The sequence below is a fragment of the Lacerta agilis genome, chromosome 1 (assembly GCF_009819535.1).
Source record: "Lacerta agilis isolate rLacAgi1 chromosome 1, rLacAgi1.pri, whole genome shotgun sequence".
Taxonomy (NCBI): Eukaryota; Metazoa; Chordata; class Lepidosauria; order Squamata; family Lacertidae; genus Lacerta; species Lacerta agilis.
The window spans coordinates 124,255,053-124,271,871 of record NC_046312.1 but is presented as its reverse complement, the minus strand read 5'-3'; the positions used below and the strand labels follow the sequence as shown (position 1 = coordinate 124,271,871).

At 43.9% G+C, this 16,819-nt stretch overlaps 1 protein-coding gene across 1 annotated transcript in view; it reads left to right on the top strand.

The window, feature by feature from the left end:
- Positions 1-1,907: 1,907 nt before the first annotated feature.
- RAPH1 (Ras association (RalGDS/AF-6) and pleckstrin homology domains 1) overlaps positions 1,908-16,819 on the top strand; it is a 71,479-nt gene continuing 56,567 nt past the window's right edge. The window contains exon 1 of the mRNA XM_033169986.1: positions 1,908-1,980. The gene's annotated coding sequence lies outside the window, so the exon portion shown is untranslated. The remainder of the gene's footprint in view (positions 1,981-16,819) is intronic.

The following is a 16,819-nucleotide window of genomic DNA, read 5'->3' as shown; positions in this document are numbered from 1 at the left end:
GGGAAAATTTTAACATCAGCCAGTAATGTGAGATCAGAGCCGTAACCCCAGAATCGGACACAACTGGACCTAATGGCCAGGGGTTCCTTTACCTTTTTTATGTGCTGTAAGCCGCCTGATGGGTGGGGTATTATTATTATTATTATCCAAGCTAAAGATACCCAACCTTCTCAACTATTCCTCAAAATTTGGTATCTGAAGAAGTGTGCATGCACCCAACCAAAAGCTTATACCCAGAACAAACTTAGTTGGGTCTCTTAAGGTGCTACTGGACAATTTTTTAAAAAGTTTGTTCCTCATGAAGTTTGGTTTCCAGACCTTTCATCATCCTTTGCACATATTCCTCGGCACATATTCCAGAAACCGGGGTATTAATAATAATGGCGGTTAACTGATTGAGGTTGAATCCTGACAAGACAGAAGTACTGTTTTTGGGGGATAGGGGGCGGGTGGGTGTGGGAGACTTCCTGGTCCTGAATGGGGTAACTGTGCCCCTGAAGGACCAGGTGCGCAGCCTGGGAGTCATTTTGGACTCACAGCTGTCTATGGAGGCACAGGTTAATTCTGTGTCCAGGGCGGCTGTCTACCAGCTCCATCTGGTACGCAGGCTGAGACCCTACCTGCCCGCAGACTGTCTTGCCAGAGTGGTGCATGCTCTGGTTATCTCCCGCTTGGACTACTGCAATGCGCTCTATGTAGGGCTACCTTTGAAGGTGACCCGGAAACTGCAATTAATCCAGAATGCGGCAGCTAGACTGGTGACTGGGAGTGGCCGCCGGGACCACATAACACCGGTCCTGAGAGATCTACATTGGCTCCCAGTACGTTTCCGAGCACAATTCAAAGTGTTGGTGCTGACCTTTAAAGCCCTAAACGGCCTCAGTCCTGTATACCTGAAGGAGCGTCTCCAGCCCCATCATTCAGATCTCATTCACTGAGATCCAGCACCGAGGGCCTTCTGTCGGTTCCCTCACTGCGAGAAGCAAAGCTACAGGGAACCAGGCAGAGGGCCTTCTCGGTAGTGGCGCCCGCCCTGTGGAACGCCCTCCCATCAGAAGTCAAGGGAATAAACAACTACCTGACATTCAGAAAATACCTGAAGGCAGCCCTGTTTAGGGAAGTTTTTAAACTGTGATATTTTAAATGTATTTTAATGTTTGGTGGAAGCCGCCCAGAGTGGCTGGGGAGACCCGGCCAGATGGGCGGGGTACAAATAAATAATAATAATAATACCATTATTTTATGGAGGAGAGGGCAGCATGTAAGCCCCTTCCCAAGTAACCCATGCATGATGCCATTTGAACGGCAAGGCCCATCAACAGTTGTTGGTTTTTTTGGGGGGGAGGGGCCGAAGCCCCTTTCGAATATTTGATTGGAGGCGTGGCCTGAGGGACCCCGGAGTTGGCTCCTAGGGGCGGGGCGGGGGAACTCTTCGCATGCTCAGAGGAGCTCTCGTTCCGTGGATTAGCGGGAGGGCCGCGAAGAGGGCGAGGCTAGTTCCTCCTCCTCCTACTCGCGCGGGAGGCCCAGTCGGAGCGCAGCCGGGCGAGAGGCATCTCCTTGCCGCTCCCGCAAGCCGCCGGAGGAGGAGAAAGGCGGGGAGGCGCGGCGAGGCCTGCGCGCCGGAAGTGAGCTTTTGACTGAGGGGAGAAGAAGGAGGAGGAGAAGGAGGAGGAGAAGGAGACGCGGGTGCGGAGGAGGAGGAGGGAGCCCGGCCGGCTGCGCGGTGTGGCTGCGGCTGGCGGGCGGCTTGTGTGTGTGTGTGTGTGAGAGAGAGAGAGAGATTGTGAGGCGGCGTCGGAGGAAGGAAGGAATCTCGTCAGCCTTGGCTTGAGGGGTTTCCGCGGGCGGGCGGGCGGAGGACGCAGCCAAGCCCAGCCGCTCCGAGCGAGGGCGCTGAGGGAAAAAGGAGGAGGAGCAGGAGGAGCAGCCGCCGGGTGTCCAGCAGGAGCAACAGCCGCCGCCGCCGCCGCCGCCACGGTGAGCCCCGCTTGCTTTCCCTCCCCGGAGCCCCAAGCGCCGCCACACCTTCCCCACCCCACCCCCGAAATCCTCCCCGCCCCACACAACCCGGCGTTGTGGGTGTGAGGGAAAGTGGGTTGGTTTTTTGGGGGGCGCTTCTTTTTCCGCCTCCTCCTCCCACAGGAGCAGCAGAGGCGGCGGAGCCACACGACCTTACCCCGGGGTGTGGGGTGTTGTAAGGGGGCGCGGTGGGGTGGGGCCGGCGAGGGAGCACCTCGGCCTTGCCGCCCGCTTGTCGCCCCTTTTCGCCAGGCGCTTTTCCTTCTCTCTCTCCCCCCCCCCTCCGCCCTTCGGTGGGGAGGGTTCTCCCGTTTTTATTGTCCCTGCTTGTGGGTCGTAGCGTGGGGAGGGGGCGGTTATAGGTATGAATGTGTTCCTCCGCCCCCCGCGACCCCCCACCCCCACCCCCCCAAAAAAGCTTAAGTAAGTGTTGGGAGAGGGATTCATGTTTCGAAACGTACCCCACCCTGCCTCACCCCACCCAACCCCCGGGATGAGCTTATATCTGTATCCACATCTATAGCCACATCTCTATACTGTATCTATATCAACATATATAGCCACATCTATATATCCAAATCTATATCTATATACAGCCACATCTATATATCCAAATCTATATCTATTTATAGGCACATCTATATATCCAAATCTATATCTATATCCATATCTATATCTATCTGCATCTATATCTATATCTATATCCACATCTATATATCTATATCTATGTATATGTGCGTGTTTTCATTGGGAGAATGGGTGCAGCAGGGTCTTTTCTGAATTATTGGGGGGGTGCACGACTTGGGTGTATTTATGTACAGCGCATTTCTGCATGCAGGAAGGGTCTCCACGGAGCAAGCAACGCAGCGAGCCAGTCCCCTTTTCCTCCAGCCCGCATGCGAGAGGGGAGGGATGGGCTTGCAGCAGAAAACAGCATTACACCCCTTCTCTGTCTGTTGCTATACCCAACTGCTTGTGGATCCAGCCTCCACCCTTAACACCCCTCCTTCCTTCTGGAATCTGTTACGCGCAGGTTGCGCGCTCGAGAGAGGGGGGGGGTTGGTCTAGTACTCTGGTTAGCTCCCCGCTCTCCCCCTCCCCCCAAAAATCTGAAATCTCTCCCAGTGGCATTCCCAAGGATTGCTGTCAAATAGGCAGAGATTTGAACGTAAAAATAGGAAAGCAATAGCACTTAGCCGTGCTTTCAGAACGGACTTAGAGGCTGTCAGAGGAAGGGTTTGCTCAGGGCTGAGGCATTCAGGCAGTGCCAGCGGGGAGGGGGGGGGGCGGACTCCGCCCTGTGGAGCTGGCAGACCAACATAGCTCCTCTCTTGCAAGGATATGCAAATCCGTGTGGAATAATTCTCGAGAAAGCCTCGCAAATTAAGAACTTGAGGGCAAAGGGGTTGCAAGCATGGATTGGCGTGAAATAAATGTTTCCTTTCAGAATGTGTTTGCATAGCTGTACAGAGAATAGTGGGGTTGGCATGGTGTTGGAGAATCCATCCTGCCGGCGCAGCTGGTGGCTACCGTTAGGATGAGGAGAGGTTTCTAGTGCATGGTGAGGATTATTGGTGAAATGGGAAGGATGAAGTAGGAGAAATCATTTTTTTTGTATGTAACTGTTTGATAATGTTTGTTCCCTGCAATTGCCGTTTTTGCAATAATGTATACTGGCCTCTTGTGCAAAAAAGAAGCAAAACTTAAGATAATGCAGAAATGGTAATGAAAGTGCCTGCTTGAACTAGCACTGTTACTGATCCGCATAATACCAGCAGCTGTAAGAAATCTATCTTTTATTTTCATTATTTCATAAAAAAATTATACTGCTTGATTGTAAGAACATACAAACCCCCAGACCCCACACAGTTATTAACAAAGGCAAGTTTAGTGTGATGCGTCTGATGCATCTGAAAGTTCACTCAATAGATTTCTAGATTTTCCGTCAACCAAAGTCTTCTGGGTGGTTTATAAAAAATGTAGCCTAGAGCCCAGAAGTCATGTGAATTCTGGGAAGGACAATGTGACACTGAAAGTTGGAAAGGGATAATGTGTAAGGGAGACAGAAGAATAGTAGCGGGGAATATATACATGTTCCAAGAGAACATATACAACAATAAAAAAATAAGCTGCAGAGATGTGAAAGATATGTGTGTAGAAATGCAGGTACATATCACATTTGAACGGTTTTGCCACTCTTGTGTAGCCTGTTAAATTATAGCCCTCCGCTTACTGAAGAAACCCTTGTAAGTGAAGGGGCGGAGAAGTGTAAGAATCTGGAAAAATGCTGAATCAGATTCCAGCGTCTCAGTGTCTTTCTCCAGTGAATACATTTGACAGTGCGGGCTGTTAATGTGCCAGTTTCTCTTACGGTTATGTGTACAGAATATAGATCTAGTTGTTTTGCCATGCCTCACTTGGTATGTAGCCCTTCTCTGTATGTTGCACTGCATTCCAGAATACAATGGTATTCCAGGAACAAGCAATTTTAAGGAGACAGTTTTGGGAAAGTGCACGTGAGTAGGGAATATTGCTGAGGGAGACCACAACTGGGATTGAAATCTTATTCATACTTGAAGTAAACTGCAATTCCTGTTGAACACATTGTGAATCAGTCTGCAAATACAGTAATCTCTTCTGGAATCTAAAATATTCATATGGGGTTGAAACTGTTTGTTGATTTCACTTGTTGGTTAATTTATCAAACACTAATGCATTTTAAACATTATGGCAATTCTATTGTATATGGTTTTTTTTAATCCTTTCTCTGTTGTTATACAGTTATTCGAATGTTTTAGGCACGAGATGCATGTTTAATTAAGGGTATTATTATCGGGTTGTTGCTGGGGGGCTCAGGACAGCATCACAGGTGAAACTATGCTCAGGAAAGGGAAACCCGGAGCAATTCCATAGCAAATAGCTATGCAGAGTCCCACCAAGTGGTGTTGAGGGGGGTTGACTTTTGCAGTGCCCTTGGCAGAGAAGTAGCATGCACAACTACTGGGATCAGCTCTAGCAGTGAGTCCCAGGGGTGGCCACACTTAGGAAAGAAAAGGATACTACTGCTGTTGAGGAGGCACCGAGCGGGTATGTTAGGCTTGGAGACAAAAACCAGGCTGCTCTTGAAGCTGTTCCTTGGCTGGGAACTCCTACCTCCACCACCCTCCAAGGCATTGACTTCTGGCACCACTTCTTCCCAGTCGTTTTACTCTCCACTTTGAAAAAGGAAGTGTGTTTTATTTCAGCCACAGCTAGAACCCAGACTCCTCATTGACCTTGTCCTGGTGGCTGCTGTTTCCCCTGCAGGTAGGATTGCCGTACACTGCCACCTCTGAGAAATTTTGGACCTTTTCCCTATTTTGAACTGGGACCCAATGAGAAGTCCTGTCCCCCCACCAAGAGGAAGTTAAGCTTTGGAGCAAGGATGCAGGGAGGTGAGGGAACCGGGTAGCAACAGGTACATACAAACAAGGTTGAGGCAATTCTTCCTCAAAGAACAAGACTAGTAACTGGAATCTGTGTAAATATGGCAAGCATATATCTTTTCTCTCTTTCCTCCCCTCCAGCACCAAATCTTCCCTGGAACATTTGTACAACAGGCGGACACCAGACCTGATACAGTTTGATAAATCCCTGATTTGAGAACTAGAAATAGTTTATTTTCCATTGTCTCCTCCATTGCCCCCCCCCCAATATATGGGCAGCAACCATTCTGTGCACGTTCGATTGGTGTGCAAGGACGTCACATGAGTCCTTTTTGACCTCAAAGAGGCTGGAATGGGGGGTGGGCTTATGCACAAATGGGTTGCCTGTGTATAAAACACCCTTAAATGATATTATTTGTGCTTACTTTATTGCTTTTTAATATTCTAGAGGACACAACCATTTGGTTTTAGGGACTTAATGTCCATTGATGTGTCAGGCTCAGGGTCAGACACATCCAACTCAAACCATTTATTTTAACGTTTTTAATGCTAAATGAAAACCTTTTGGATTATTTTCACTACTCATTTTTATCAGCAGCTGTGTATAAACTCAGTCCTAGGTTTTTTTTTTGTTAACCTATCCTGCCTTTAGACCATAATTAGTTTTGCTATTTCCTCTGGCTATCTGGAGTTTGATAAATCCCTGATTTGAGAACTGGAAAGATATTATCTTCCATTGTCTCCCTCATTAATGATGATAATATCTTCAGGAAGCTTATTCCCACTTGAGAAATAGGAATGTGATTTGATCATGCTTTCTGCACATATCACATTTTCAAAACACTCCTCTGCATGCTTTTTTTGGTATGTAGATATATTGATTGGTTTACATTTGTGGAGGCCCAGAAAATGTTGCCATGGTTTGTTCTTATGACACTCCTATCTTGCAGACCTTGGGTAATAGACCAGTACAGTTACAAACCAGCAATAGGAGGCCAGGTAAAAAAAGCCATAAATGCAAGAACCAGACACTGCAAAAAACCACATGCCAGCTTTGTCCCCTTATCTACCCAGGCAACACTGTTACAGAGTCTAATAATGTCAGTCACATTATCATGGGTTCATTTACCTGCTCCTCTCCCTATGGGATATGTTGCTTGTTTTTTTATATTGTTTTGTGCATCACTTAATTTTTTTAAATTTTTAAGGATTTTATAAATTTTAATATTTGATATTATATGCCATCATCTGCCAACAGCGCCCTTCTGCATCCTACAATTGATCAATCGCTGTATTAAGAATAAGCAGACAAACATGATATCAGAAATGGCAATGTGCAGAAACCAGTAGGAAGACATTTCAAACTAATAGAGCCAAGAAACTTCATAGCGAAACTCCAGTGTGAAATCATATTTTGTCAGGCAATTCGGTTTTGTAACCTGTGGCTTGAATTCAAATTACAGATATGTGTACACCAAATGAGGTTTAATTTACCGATGCCCATGATGTTTTTGTTATCCCCAAAACTACCATTTTGGTCACTGTACTTTTAAATTTCACTTCCCCTGTACAGTCATACCTCGGGTTATGAATGCTGCGGGTTGCGTGTTTTCGAGTTGCGGACCGTCCCGAACCCAGAAGTACCAGAACAGGTTACTTCCAGGTTTCGGCACATGCGCAGAAGCGCAAAATGATATCATGCACAGAAGTGCCAAATCGCGTCGTGCGCAGACAAAGCACTTCAGGCTGCGAACGCTGCAGGTTGCGAACATGCCTCCCACATGGATCACGTTCGCAACCAGAGTTATGACTGTATCTCCACTTCCATCCATATTCATATATGCTTGTACTACACTCAGTGCATCTGATTAAGTGGACTGCGGTCCACAAAAGGTGATGCCATAATCAGTGTGTTATTGTTTAAGATGTTGTTTGTTTCCTTTCAAGTGGTATCTTAAAACCATTTGATCTATTATGAGCAACCAAAGTTTTTTTTTTTTTTTAACAGAAGTTCATTCTGTCATCAGATATATGTTCCAGTGTCTTAATCTTGTGACTCTAGCTTGGTTTCCTCATGAGTTACACCCTTATACCGCCATTGATAATTTCTATATGTATGAGGCAGACCAGATTGCTGTAGTTTTCATCTTTGTCTAGCCACACTACTTTTAACACTTTTTCTTACTCCATTTATCACTCTTTCCCCACCCTTTCTCCTTGTTGCACAGGTTCTTCATTTGGTGCAGTCCTGGGATAGTGTGTCAAATATTTTGCACCTTTTTATTTTTCAGACTATCCCCTTTCATTTCCATTACACAAACATCATGGCATTTCCATTACACAAACATCATGGTGGAAATGAGCTATGCAGATAGTGTTCATTTGGAAAGGTAAAGGTGAAGGTACCCCTGACCATTAGGTCCAGTCGTGAACAACTCTAGGGTTGCGGCGCTCATCTCGCTTTACTGGCCGAGGGAGCTGGCATTTGTCCACAGACAGCTTCCAGGTCATGTGGCCAGCATGACTAAGCTACTTCTGGTGAACCAGAACAGCGCACGGAAATGCCGTTTACCTTCCCGCTGGAGTGGTACCTATGTATCTACTTGCACTTTTGGCGTACTTTCGAACTGCTAGGTTGGCAGGAGCTGGTACTGAACAACAGGAGTCCACCCCATCGCGGGGATTCGAACTGCCGACCTTCTGATCGGCAAACCCTAGGCTCTGTGGTTTAGACCATAGCGCCATGTTAGCAAAAAGGGCTGGATTGAAACAGTGACATGTGACTCCGGGCCATCTTGTGTGTACCACTACCTTAGCAAGGATTGCGTTAATAGCTTTTTTCTTTCTTTCCAAGCCTCATTTCTCCCCTCTCCTGTTCTACAATTTGTTCACTATTTATATTGAGGCCACATGTTTGCACAGCCTCTCAACTTCTAACATATGTCATCTCCTCTCCTTTGAAAAAACCTAGGCTTATTTGAAGAAGAAAAATCTAGGACTTCTGTGGGGGGGAAGCTAGTCCATCATTTGAGTGTGTGTGTTCAGTACATGCTCTGGACTCATATGTGACACAATATCACTAGTACTATATTTTTTTTAAATCAGACTTGCCCTTCCAGACTTACAGTTCATCCTTGTATCCAGTAGGAAAACCATTGGTGGTATCCTGCAAGCATTATAATTGCTAGGCGTCAGGCCCGTTTTGTGACTGGCAAAGTTCCAATTGTGACTACGTGGAGGTCTCTGCCAGGTTGGTGACTGACATCTCTTATCCCAGGCTTCCTCAAACTCGGCCCTCCAGATGTTTTTGGCCTACAACTCCCATGATCCCTAGCTAGCAGAACCAGTTGTCAGAGATGATGGGAATTGTAGTCTCAAAACATCTGGAGGGCCAAGTTTGAGGAAGCCTGCTCTCTCTGGCTGACCCCTCCAGCTTTCTTAAGCTGGTAAGCAGAAGAGCTTACTTATTGCATTTATATCCCACCTTTTCCTCCAAGGAGTACATGGTTCACCCCCCTCCTCAGTTAATCCCTACAGTGACCCTGTGAGGCTGTGACTTGCCCAAGGTCACCCAGTGAGCTTCATGACTGAGTGGGGATTTGAACTCTGACCTCCCAGGTCCTAATCTGACACTCTAACCACTACACCACACTGACTTCCTAGAGTATTTCTGCTATGGGGCAGCTATATAAATTAAGTAGGCAAATAAACATGGGAAAAGCAAAATGTCACAGAGAAGGATCTGAAATCTTTTCCTTGAAGCCTGAATTTGTTTTATTTTGAATTGTTTTATTTGATATTTTAATGTAAATTTATTTGAGATTTTTGTTCTTTAAAACATAAAGCGGTATAGAAATGATGGTGATTATGATAATAATATCTGGGGGGCAGGTGCCTAGACATACCGTTGTGGCGACTGTAACCCAGGTTTAAGGTCCCATTTGGTGATTAGCTTATATACCTGAGTTTCTAACACCATCGTTTTTTGATTATCCAAACTCTGATGAGCTACATAAATATGGACATGCTAAAAACCACAATCTGAAGCCATGTTTTTTGTTGGTTTATTAATTTGGTTTATTTTAACTATGGTTTGGAAATACGTGTAAACCTGGCACTCTTCCATAGCCATGGTTGTTTTGCCCATCCCAACCCAGATGCGCAATCTAGCTACAAAGCACGATCAACTGGAAAACAAATCAAGCTTTGGAGAAAAAAGCCATGGTTTGTTTGATCACCTGTGGGACTGCTTGTTGTTCAGACATGCTTTGTTAAACAAACAGCAGCTTAGTTTATGTGAACAAGGGCCTTTGTATTTTTCTAAAAATGTTGTGTACAGTGGTACCTCCGGTTGTGGACGGGATCCATTCCGGAGGTCCGGTCAGGTCCTGAGGTTTCCGCAACCTGAGGACCACTTCTGCGCATGCGTGCACGACGAAACCTGGTAAAGTACTTCCGGGTTTGCAGCGGGCGCATCCCGAATTTTACGTAACCAGAGGGTTACATAAATGGAGGTACAACTGTATATGATTGCTGTGGGTATGGTCTATAGTTTATCCCTTCTGAGACTATAGGATGTTAGGTGCTAGCATTATCTAGTAATGGCTCAGCATTCCAAACAGTTGCACTGCCTTTCTGTCAAAAAAAGAATTGTAATCTGGTGTCTTTGGCAAAAGCATATCAAATATTAGAAGCATAAAACTAGGTCAGAGATGTTTTTAAAATGATGAATGAGAACCACAAAACCATTAAACTATCCAGGTCACATTTTTCAGTTTTTTCTTTTTACTTTAAATACACATTTTATTATGCCTATTAACACAAAAAAACATTCTCACTAGAAGACCATCCTGCATTGTTTTAAAAGCTACTTTTTAAACTTTAAAAGTGAATTGCTCATAATAAGGATGGCATAATGCAGTTTCCCAAACCTTTTCCCTTTGTGGGCCACTTGAAAATTGCTGATGGTCTCGGTGGACCATTTAATGATTTTTCTGCCTATTGTAGCAATTGCAGTGCACTATGCTAGATGCCGTTATGATTTTTAATTGCATTTTTATTGCATTTTTGTTTTTTCTAATGTATGTATCGCAATTTGCATTCCATAGAATTCAAATTGTAATGCAGTGTAATTCAATAGAAGATATAAAAGAAGCAATACAAGGACAAAAAAAATTCAGCATAGACATGCAACAGACTCATAGAATTGTAGAGTTGGAAGGGATCCTGAGGATCATCTAGTCCAACCCCCTGCAATGCAGGAATACGCAGGTGTCCCTTGCGGGGATCTGTGTAGAAACTAGCCCACTGCACAAAGTTAAAATTCATGTTGATTGCTCCACTCACCTTTGTCTGTAGTCCCACCCACTGCTGGCATGTGGGCTCTGGAAAGTTGCCCAGAGGGTAATGCAGCCTTTGAGCTGAAAAGTTTCCTTACCCCAGCCATGATGTGTCTAAGCTAAACACAGAGTTGTGCTTGGGTGGATATGCACGTGACTTTGGTGGTTCCAGGAGCAAGGTTAGTTTCGGTTTGTTGCTCAGGTGCTTACCAAGGGAAAAGTTCAGGTGGCAATTACTCTTTTAAAAAGCCACCCTTGCTTTTTTCAACTTTCCCTTGTGCACAGTTCACCCCCATTTCCATGCCTGATCCTCTCTCCTATATGCAGCCCCCTTTGTGCACACACCCTTATAAAATTCAGTCCCCTTTTCTCTGCCGCCTCCTTTTCCCAACTCTCCCTTGCACCCAGGGCGCCCTCATTTCTATCCTCTCATTCTACAGTTCCCTTCTCTGCCCACTCCCATGCCAATATATGTTATTGTATCTGTAAGATGAATAGAACTTTAAGAGCAAGTCTGCCTGCTACCTAATATTGATCAGTGATTGATAACTTCTTTACTAAGGTAACAATTCTTGTGTCAAATGCTGCACCCCCTTCCTCATCTCTGACTACAGTTCCTTTTGCTTACATGAGCCTTAAAGTTGGAGGGTTGGTTCAATTTTGAAGGATTGAAGTAGGCTACAAAACAAATAGAACCTATGGCCCTAGTAAAATTATGAGAGACGATGGCTGTCATTAATGAATAGCTTTTACTGGGGTGGGAGCAACCTTAGTGGGGTGGAGCAGGAAGGAAACCAAAATACTGTAGTGTAAATGACTCAGGTGGAGCAACAAAATGGCAATACACATGCAACATACCGTATTCTGTGTCAGTGGGGCAGGAAGTTATAGATGAAAATGAAAGAGAACTTGATTCCATGAGAATACTATGTGTTGCTACCATTCAGAAATCCACAAAGCTAAAGTACAGTACAGTGTTTTCTCAAACATTTTGACTAATCCTAGAAGTTGTGGTCACCATTATCTGCTTCAAGGACAGCTTCAGTGTTATGCCAATACAGTAATAGCAAAACACTTCTATGACTTTTATTTCATGTTTGTCACATTGTTTTATTATTTTGCTGCTCAGGTTTTAGTATTATGTATTTTCAGGTTTTTCTCTACATAACTATGGAGTGGTTTTGTTTTGTTATGGTGAAAGCTACTCTTGGCCCATAGACAGTCTGATTCAAATAAATCTAAGGAAATCCCCCCATCTTACTCTATCTCCTCTTGTTAGTCTTGAACTGCTTCCATTTACAACCTTTCACATGCTGCGCATATAGTCGTATCTCCTTTGGCGTCCGGGATCCATTCCGGAGCCCCGGACGCTCGACGAAAGGGACGCTTGATAAAGCGCCGCTCCGCGCATGCGCAATTTAGCGCTTCTGCATGTGTGCGAGCGGCAAACCCGGAAGTAACCCGTTCTGGTACTTCCAGGTTTCCCGCGGACATTCGATGAAATGGGCCCTAAACAGGACAGACTCAAAACGAGGTACGACTGTACTGTTGCTAAAGCGTTTGACTTCTCATAAAAATCTAAGCCATTTGCACTGGGAGGACAGGGGCGCATGAGTGTGCAAGCTGTCTTGTCTGTCGTGTCCTAACCAGAATAATCCTGCTTACCTTTAATAGTGTTTGACTATAAGATGTAATAACTCTTCAAAATATGAAGTTCAAACCATCATAATAGGATGCGGCGAAACAGGGGAAAGAGCACTCTGAAAGATTTTGCTTTTGAAAAGTTGTTCTTAACAGCAAGTGGCTTTGCCTATGTATTAAAGTATGCTCTCTCTTTCTGTTACAAATAGATGAGATACAAGGATCTAATTATTCCTCTTCACCCTCCACATTTTCTAAAAATATTGCAATAAAAGCTATTAATCCTACATCCTGGTTGATTGCTCTGAACATAGTACAATCCTTCTCTTTCTCCTCAGGCATATATAATTTAGTTTTATATAAAATGAGATATTTAACTAGTTTAGGGAGTTTGCTTCATTTTGGCACTTGTATGCAAGATGCATTTTCCATAACCCTTTAAAAAATTTTCTTGAGAATGGATCAAGTACCACTGAGCAGCTGATTGTTTCACAAGGGAAACAGTTTGGCAGGGGTATCCCTCTGTCAACTGGATAGGTGCCTATTTTTATCCTTGCTTCATAAAACCTTCCAGCTGTCTTTAATTTAAATAAAATGTGGATATGTTGGTTGATCCAGAGTGAAAAATTTCTGTCAAGATCTGTCTTTTGTTGAAACACTCTAGTCTCTAAGCCATTCATTCTAAGGATAAACTACTTTAGTTCCAATTATGAAGAAGAGCACATACAACAATTATGTCAGTAGTTGCTGGGTTCACACAACACAGTGGTGCATATTATTAGACTATTGCAAATTATGTACTCTGGACAAGTAGAGACTTTTATTGACTGTCATCTACAGCTCAAAATATCTTGAGGAAGTTTAGATGTGAAGCAGTCATCAAAGTAGCTCAGTGCAGCTATTTGTTTGCATTTGGCACACAGATGACGTTGTCAGTCAGGAGAGTGTTCTTCTCGGTCAGTCTTAGAGACCACAGAGACCTGTAGTTAGGATGATAATCTTTTAGTGTATGGTGCACAAGCCATTTACTTACTTTCTTATTACGTTTCTATACTGGCCAGTAGCCATTTTCTATTTCATGTTTATGTCTCACTTTTATATAATGGTTTTAATTTTTACTGTAAACCTCTTAGTTGACACCTTTGTTATTGAGCAGTAGGGATGCGGGTGGTCCTGTGGTCTAAACCACTGAGCCTCTTGGGCTTGCCGATCAGAAGGTTGGTGGTTCGAAGCCCTGCAACGGGGTGAGCTCCCGTTGCCCTTTCCCAGCTCCTGCCAACCTAGCACTTGAAAAGCACACCAGTGAAAGTAGATAAATAGGTAACCGCTGCGGTGGGAAGGTAAACAAACAGCGTTTCCGTGCGCTCTGGTTTCCATCACAGTGTTCCGTTCTGCTAGAAGCAGTTTAGTCATGCTGGCCACATGACCCAGAAAACTGTGGACAAACTCTGGCTCCCTCGGCCAGAAAGTGAAATGAGCACCACAACCTCATAGTCGACTTTGACTGGACTTAACTGTCCAGGGGTACTTTACTTTTACCTTTTACCTTTTTATTGGGCAGTATATAATTTCCCCCCTAATGTTTTTATTGAACATATACAGTTTGAGAGTGATAAAAAAGTAAAAACGCAAGACAGAGAGAAAAGCATAATACACATTTTCTGTAACTGAATACAAGATGATGTAGAGGGAATGATTAATATGAGCAAGTAGATGGTAGATTATTGTTTTAAGCTTATCATCATGCGGAAGAATTAGTCCTCTCCAAAGTGATACCAGAGTAACTGGGGGGCTGACAGTTGATTTTCTGTTAACACAACATAAAAACAGAAACCAAATTGTTTCAAAACAATCCTGTTTTGAAGTGCTGTGGACCCAGTCTGTTATGGTAAGTGAGCTTTTCTGAGAGTGCCACAGACCAGATCCTGTCCAACCATCCTTTCTTTCACAACCCTATTTTGCATTTACAGTGGCGTGCTATATGTGCCTGTACTGTTGCCAGCAATAAAGCAACAAATTCCTTGTTTTACACAGAAAAAATAACTCACTATCTTTTGACAGTAGTGGGAAATGGGGATCTGGGTTTAGGAGTTGCCCGAAATTGCAGGGGGGGGGGGAAATCATTGTAATGCTTAACATATGTACAGTTTTACCCACAACCCCCCCAGCACAGTGGAAGTATATTTGGATTAATACTATGATGTTTCACCAGGATCCAGTGCCAATGAAATGCAATATTGAGAACTGCTTTCTTAATTCTAGCAGAAATAGATTTCAGGGGCAGGTGGGTCCACAAACATTCTAAATTGGAATCATCTATTTTTATCCTGAGATCTTCTTCCTATGCATATTTCAATGGCACTATAGACCACATGGACACATTGATGAGAAGCTTATAAGTCTTAAAAGCAGTCCCCTTAAACTCTGACAAAGGTTGTGTACAAAGATGTTGGTGTACAGTTTGAAAACACAGGCTATGAGCCATACCTATGAAGCCCCATAGTAAATGACAAAGAAAAATAGCTTTTTGTAGCCAATTGCATGGTGTCCACATGAGCTTGGGCAGTCTATTAAAATCATTGTTTTTAGTCATCTTCTTGAAATTGCCTTATGAAGATGCATCATGTTTGTCATCTTTTTGTGTTGATAGTTTTATGTTGATACGTAGACTTAAGACAATGAAATTCAGTTTGGTAAATTATGGAGACCATGCTGAAGGAAGAACACTCTAGTATGTTGTAGAGTGGAAGAACATTCTAGTGCTAATATCAGTGGCCAAAATCAGTTGGAATGGAGAACCTGGAATTTTTATCTTGGCTATACTGCAGATGTAACAATGTGTTAAGATGGTATATGTGTGGAATCCAGTTGGGGCATCTTGTGCTGTTGTCCACAGAGACATCTGCTAATGGGCAGAAGGGTAGGAAATGATTGTTGCCAGTTCCCCTTTCTGGGAGCCCCCAGTCTGTTCTTGAGGGTTGGGGGACCCTCAAACAGATTTTGGTGGGCACAGGAGGCTGCAGGGGGTAAACAATACTTTGCTGGTTGAGGCATAGATGCAGTTACTGTTAACAAACTTATATTCTGTAATTGGCATAAATGTAAAACCAACTGATGATTAAAACTCTCTTGTTATTTAATTTATTTAGGCAAGTCGTGTATCCCTTATACTTTGGAGGGGGAGATTTTAAACAGTTGTCAGTATATTTTAAAACATAGGGTATAAATAATAAAGTACTGGAAAAAAATCACATTATAGAACATCACAATTAACAACCAGTCAGGGCACTGTCTAATATCGGCATAAGCTACAGAAATACACTGAAAATGCTAAGTTTTAGAACACAGTTAGCAGGTAAGCAACTAAACAAAATGACCTCTAAAAATAGCAATAAAATACTACAAATTATAATAAACTACATAATATAAAACCAACATTTTTAAATAATATAATTGACAACTAAGCAAAATAAAAAGCACCATATGACTAGTCAATCATATAGTTAAACAAACTGATCTAATTAAATTCCTATCCCCTCCTATACAGTGATAAAGACAGTTTAATCTAACTGTAGCAGAAAATTCCACCCACTTCTATTCAAGAGCACCCTTTCATAATCACTCTCAGAACAATGAAACAGATAAACGTTATAAACCAACATACTCAAACCTCAGTCTTCTAGCATGCCCTCCAGTTAACTATTCATTCACCGCAACCACTCCTATAATTCAATCTAACATCAACCACCGACTCACATGTCTGCACCACGAGACTCTGACCCTCTCCTAAATAAAGCTTTAATGCCAATAATGCCCCCTCACCTCTCACTCAGGGTTACTGTTGAAGATAATCTATCCCTACTATTAGGCTGCCACTCGATGGCCTTTTAAATGTGTTTGTGGGGTGGGAGGGAGGTTAATGGTTTTTTCTTTCTTTGTCTGTTTTATTACATTATGTATTTGTGGGGAGGGGGTTGGGACGCGGGTGGCGCTGTGGGTTAAACCACAGAGCCTAGGGCTTGCCGATCAGAAGGTCGGCGGTTCGAATCCTCGCGACGGGGTGAGCTCCCGTTGTTTGGTCCCTGCTCCTGCCAACCTAGCAGTTCGAAAGCACATCAAAGTGCAAGTAGATAAATAGGTACCGCTCTGGCGGGAAGGTAAACGGTGTTTCTGTGTGCTGCTCTGGTTCGCCAGAAGCGGCATAGTCATGCTGGCCACATGACCCGGAAGCTGTATGCCAGCTCCCTCGGTCAGTAAAGCGAGATGAGTGCCGCAACCCCAGAATCGTCCGTGACTGGACCTACCTAACAGTCAGGGGCCCCTTTACCTTTATTTGTGTTTTTATTTTATACTTTGTGCTTTAAACCACCTTGTGATCTTTGGAAGAAGGGC